A 6,000-nucleotide genomic window follows, 5' to 3' on the forward strand; every position below is an offset into this window, starting at 1 on the left:
GATCTGTCACCTGGTAGCTGCGGTCTTTGGGCAAGTCTCTTACCCTCTCTGAACCTTAAGTCCTTCTAGAGGTAAAAAAAACACACTTCACAGAGGAATTGAGGTGATTACATTTATAAGATCCTTGTATGTGCTAATCACAAAGGCACAAGATTCCTTGTCCAGTGATTAGCACATACTCAACATTCAATAAATGGTAGTAGCTCTTTCATTGCATCCATTTCCTTTTTTTTTTTTTTTGTAAAATGAGCATGATTTTGTGAGGCTAAGTGAAAAAAATATAGGGTATTAGTGCTTTGCAAATTGGAAGGGGGACATGCGATGTGTTTATTATTGATGTGATTTCTCACCCTAGGCAGTAACAGACTTCTCCCCTCACTGCAACCTCGGCTCCCAGCAGAGCAGCTCTCCTGCCTTCTGTGTCTGGCGCCCATCTAGCAGATGAGAGGGAGAACACATCACTCTCAGGAGCCAGACAGGCCATGCAGCAGTACCATCCAATGTTGTTCCCTCCCAGAATCATCCCCAGATTCACCTTTGACTCCTGTGATGGTGTCTCATTGGATAAGCCAAACTGATTAGCTACATCAGAAAGTTTTTTATTCCCAAAGTTCAGAGGGCACTCTCCACATTGCTTCTCTGTGCCTTTCTTTGTGAGAGGAAAGGAATTAGAGTGGATCGTATCAGGGTGAAGGTAAGTGCCATTCTCTCCCTGCTGCCCTGAGAGCCAGCCTGGACCTGCTCGGAGGAACACTATCTTCTTATAATTGCATTTCCTTTCTGTCCCCTAAAAGCTTTTGTGCACTATTCCTTCACCCATTCACAGTAATACACTATTTGGTCGGCCTTCTTTTCTCATTTCCTTTGCTTTATTTGGTGGCTGTTCTCATTTTTTTGCAGACTCTACTCAAATACATTTGATATAAAGGAAAAATCTTAGGATTTAGCATCGGGAAACTCAGTTCTGACACTAGCAGAGTGATTTTGGTAAAATCACTTAACTCCTTTGTGCCTCTGTTTCCTTCATTTGGTAAAACGGGATTAGTAGTCAAATTACAATAATAGACATTAAACTGCCTTGTAAACAATAAGCGCCATATAAAACTAGTTACACGTCTCACACCCTCAGTCCTCTTCCTTCTTGGCCTGGGTCTTTTTCTTCCTAGCTACTCAATACAATGAAGACAGAGAAAAGCTAACATTTATTTAGAAACCGAATAACCAAAAAAAAAAAAACAAAACCACTAAGTGCCAGGTGCATTTATATGTAGTATTCATTTAAGAAGTTTTGTTTTTGTTATGGAGATTTAAAAAACTTGCCTGAGTTTAATGTTATTTGTTCAACATTACACAATGATTAGTCGGAGGATTTGAATTCAAATCTGTCTTGATTCCAGAAGCGAGGCTTTTCTGCTTGTGGTAGGAGGCTAAATAATGGCCCCTTGCAAATATGTCCATATTTTCATTTCCGGGACCTGTGAATGTTACCTCATATGGCAGAAGGGACTTTGCAGATGTGATTAAGCTACAGATCTTGAGATGGGGACTTTATTCTGGATTATTGTGTGGGACAGATGTCACCACAAGGGTCCTTGTAAAGGAGAAGGTGCTAAGAAGACAGTAGCAGAGAGAGATGGAGAAAGTGACCACGAGCCAAGAAATGCAAGAAATACAGCTCTGGTAGCTTGAAAAGCAAGGAAATGGATTCTCATCTAGAGTCTCCAGAAGGAACCAGCCTTGCTGACACCTTGCCTTTAGGCCGGTGAAACTGATTTCCAATTTCTCGCTTCCAGAATTAGAATAAATCTATGTTGTTTTAAGCCCCCAAGTTTGTGGTAATTTGTTATTGCAGCTGCAGGAAATGAATACACCATTCTATCATGCTGTGCCCTTCACCATTTCATACTCTCTTTGCCACCTAAAAAGTCCAAATTATAGCCTTTCCTAAGCTCTCCCATGTCCTAGGGTGACAGACTGTTCTTCCCAGTCAAAGCAATTGGCTGGCAGGTACTTAACAGATACCTACTAGGAGACCAACCCTGTGTAAGGCATTAGTTATCTGTGGTGCAACTCTAAAATGCAGTTGCTCAAAACAGTAAACATTTTATTACCTCCCACAGTTCTGTGGGTCAGGAAGCCAAGTGGTTCCGGTTCAGAGTCTCTCATGGGGTCCCAGTCAAGATGCTAGCCGGGGCTGCAGTTATCTGGAGGCTTGCCTGCGGCTGGAGGATCTACTTTCAAGATGGAAAAAAAGGTTTAGGACTTAGCATTTTAAAATGTCTGACATTTCTTTCATTGTATAGTAAGTGATTCACACGGTTGTTGGCAGACCTCAAGGGCTATTCATTGGCAGGAGGCTTCGGTTCCTCACCATATGGGCCTCTCCATTAGGCTGAGTGTCCTCATGACATGGCGGCTAGCTTCTCCCAGAGTAAAAGATCACACAGAGAGGTGGGAGTGGGGAGGGGAGCGGAAATAGGAAGCACCATGTTTTTGTGACCTACTCTCAGGAGTCACATGCTGTCATTGCCACCACATTCTAATGGTTAGAATCAAATCACTAAGTCCAGCCCACATTCAAGAGGGGGAGAATTAGGCTCCACTTTTTAAAGAGACAAGGATTTGTGAACATATTTTAAAATCACCACAGGAGTTTATGGTAGAGATGAGGGACCTGAATATTCCCACACTAGCGAACAACACAGGCCAGGCTCTAATGACTATCAGAACTGAACTGTCTCTGGAGTGAGGATGCGGAAGGTGAAGGTGAGGACTCCAGTGGTCAGGGAAGTCCTCTGGGAGCCAGGCATGGAAGAATGGGTAGGACGTTAAGAAAAACAGACACCACCTCTAAAACACAATGAGAAGCAAATGCTGACAATGGGGAAGATGTAGTTGAAAAACAATGGGCCGGGCGTGATGGCTCATGCCTTTAATCCCAGCACTTTGAGAGGCTGAGGTGGGCGAATCACGAGGTCAAGAAATTGAGATCATCCTGGCCAGCATGGTGAAACCCTGTCTCTACTAAAAATACAAAAATTAGCTGGGTGTGGTGGCACGCACCTGTAGTCCCCCCTACTCAGGAGGCTGAGGCAGGAGAATTGCTTGAACCCAGGAGGCTGAGGTTGCAGTGAGCTGAGATTGCGCCACTGTACTCCAGCCTGGCGACAGAACAAAACTCTGTCTCAAAGGAAAAAAAAAAAAAAAAAAAGGAAAACAATGAACTTGGGCATCTGACAGACTTGGCTTGAACTTCATCTTCACTACTTCCTTGAGCTCATGCTGATATTCATGTTTAAAGGTAACTGTTTAGGAAACTGCCTGTAGTGCATTCTATTTTATTGGTTGGGCCATTCTCAGCTAAATCTTCTCATCCTTATGAAAGAATCTATTGGGAATTTAAGGTACAGAGACTGGTATAATTTCAGTCAAATTCTGTTTCTGAAGTGAGTAGCCTCGTACACAGTTTACCTGACTGCATGGTAGTGATGGTAACAGCTTTGATGAAGTTTAATTCCTATCTCTGTATCTATAAGTTACCCTTCCACCAAAGGGGCATCTCTCTGATTTTGCCATATCTAGTCAGCCCACCTTGAGTAACTTTATTTTTTTTAAGAAGACAATTTTGCATGGTTTTGAACACAGGGTCCAGATAGTAATCTGCACATTTTATCTTAATAGGCAGATCTTGTTATAAAGCACCTTCTCTAATCCCTCTAATCCTTAATTACCTTCAAGGCTATATTTAACATTTAACTCTACTGCAATCTCTCCATTGTTTCTGCACCAAATTCAGGAACACGGCTGCATGGTCATTTTCTTGACTTTGGACTACAACAACGTCTGAGTTTTCTGCTTTAGAGAAATGAATGAAAATTCAGACCTGGAGATGGTTGGAGCCAGGACATTGAGTGAAGTCTAATGGTTGCATTCAGGGTGAGGTTTTGTGGAAAGCCCTTGCTGATGGGAATATAGGTTGCAGATTCACATCCCCTCACCCCATGCTTAACCCAGACGCTATGCAAGTTGGAGTCATGAGCCACTGGCAGTGTTCCTATTTGGAGGACCACAGTAAGCTTGGTTGGATGACATTCTCTCTACCCGTGGTTTTGGAATAAAGAAAAGTGAAAAGGCCCCCAGAATGTTTTCCTTTTCCATTCTCACCTCCAACTCCAGTAATCACCAGCACAGCAGGAATTTTTTTTTTTTTTTTTTTTGAGACAGAGTTTTGCTCTTGTTGCCCAGGCTGGAGTGCAATGGTGCGATCTCGGCTCACCACAACCTCCGCCTCCGGGGTTCAAGCAATTCTCCTGCCTCAGCCTCTCAAGTAGCTGGGATTACAGACATGTGCCACCATGCTCAGCTAACTCATGCCTATAATCCCAGCACTTTGGGAGGCCGAGGTGGGTAGATCACCTGAGGTTGGGAGTTTGCGACCAGCCTGACCAACATGGAGAAACCCCATCTCTACTACAAATACAAAATTAGCAGGAACTTTATCTGGAGACTTTAAGCCCTGGAAGTTCCATCATGCCACTTTAAAGGGCTCTAGACATCTGTTGGTTAAACACTTGCGATATCTGGTTTGTATTGACTCTCGTCTTTCTGCTCTCCTTAGCTTAGATGCATGGATGTAGTCATGTATTCCGCAATGCAGAGTGATGCATTCTGTGATGCAGTCCCAAGATCCTTCCTGGGCTTTGTGGCAGATGCTGTCAAAGTCCCACCCATATCCCCTGGAACTTACCTGTGTTCCAGCCAGACTTCCATGGTGAGCACCTAGGATACTTTGCCTGTCACCTTTCTCTGGTTACTAGAGCCCACTCTCTCCCTTACAGCTGGCTGGAAGTGCCAGTGAATGAGAAGACACAGACCCCAGTTTCCTTGACCCTCAAGGGAGACAGGCCTGATGCATGTGTTCTACACTGATCCTAGAGCTCCCCAGCAAGATTGAGCTCCAGTTGTTACAGTTGTAACCTGTATGCCACCTTACCCTATATTGGTTTTCCTTCCACTTCTCCCATCTCCCTTCCCCATTCCACTGCTGATGTTTCCTGGGATTGCCTCCCAAACAAACTACTTGCTAGAGGAACTCAAACCAAGACAGATTCCAATGACTGTGTGCCAGCCAGCCACTATGTGATGTACCCATGGCACTACCTGTGTCCTGGAGGGCCACACAGCATAATGGTAAGATCACAGCTTCTGGAGCCCTCTGCCCAGGGTTCAAAGGCTCAGGGTCACCATCTGGTAGTTTTGTGACCATGGACAAGTTACTTAACACTTTTTGTGTCTTGTTTCCTCATTTGTAAGATAAAGTAATAGTCCCAGTCTCATAGCGTTGTTGTGAATATTAATTGAAATATCCCATTAGCACTCATAATAATGTCTGGCATATAGTAAACCATGCATACAACAAGAATTACCGTGATTATTTCCATTGGCGGTACCACCCTTCCCACAGCTCTTCAATTCAGCAATGTCAAGGTTGTTCTTAACACCTCTCTCTCTCCTGCAAGCTGCATAACCAAGTCTGGTCAAGCCTGTTTTCTCAATATTTCTCACATTCCCATGATACTCTCTGATATAGTTTGGAAACGTGTCCTCACCTGAATCTCATGGTGAATTGTAATTTCTAGTATTGGAGGTGGGAGATGATAGGATCATGGGAGTGGATTTCTGTTGAATGGTTTAGTAGCATCTTCATGGTAGCTAATGACTTCTCCTGAGATCTGGTCGTTTAGAAGTGTGGTGCCTCCCTGACCCCCAGTTGCTCCTGCTTTTGCCATGTGACGTGCCTGCTCCCTCTTTGCCTTCCACCATAATTGGAAGCTTTCGGAGGCCTCCCCAGAAGCAGATGCTGCTACACTTCCTGTACAGCTTGCAGAAACATGAGCCAATTAAACCTCTTTTATTATAAATACCCAGTACCAGGTATTTATTTTTTTCTTTCTTTTTTTTTTCTTTTTTCTTTTTTGTTTTTTTTTTGAGATGGAGTCT

The sequence above is a fragment of the Hylobates moloch genome, unplaced genomic scaffold (assembly GCF_009828535.3).
Source record: "Hylobates moloch isolate HMO894 unplaced genomic scaffold, HMol_V3 SCAFFOLD_11, whole genome shotgun sequence".
Classification (NCBI taxonomy): Eukaryota; Metazoa; Chordata; class Mammalia; order Primates; family Hylobatidae; genus Hylobates; species Hylobates moloch.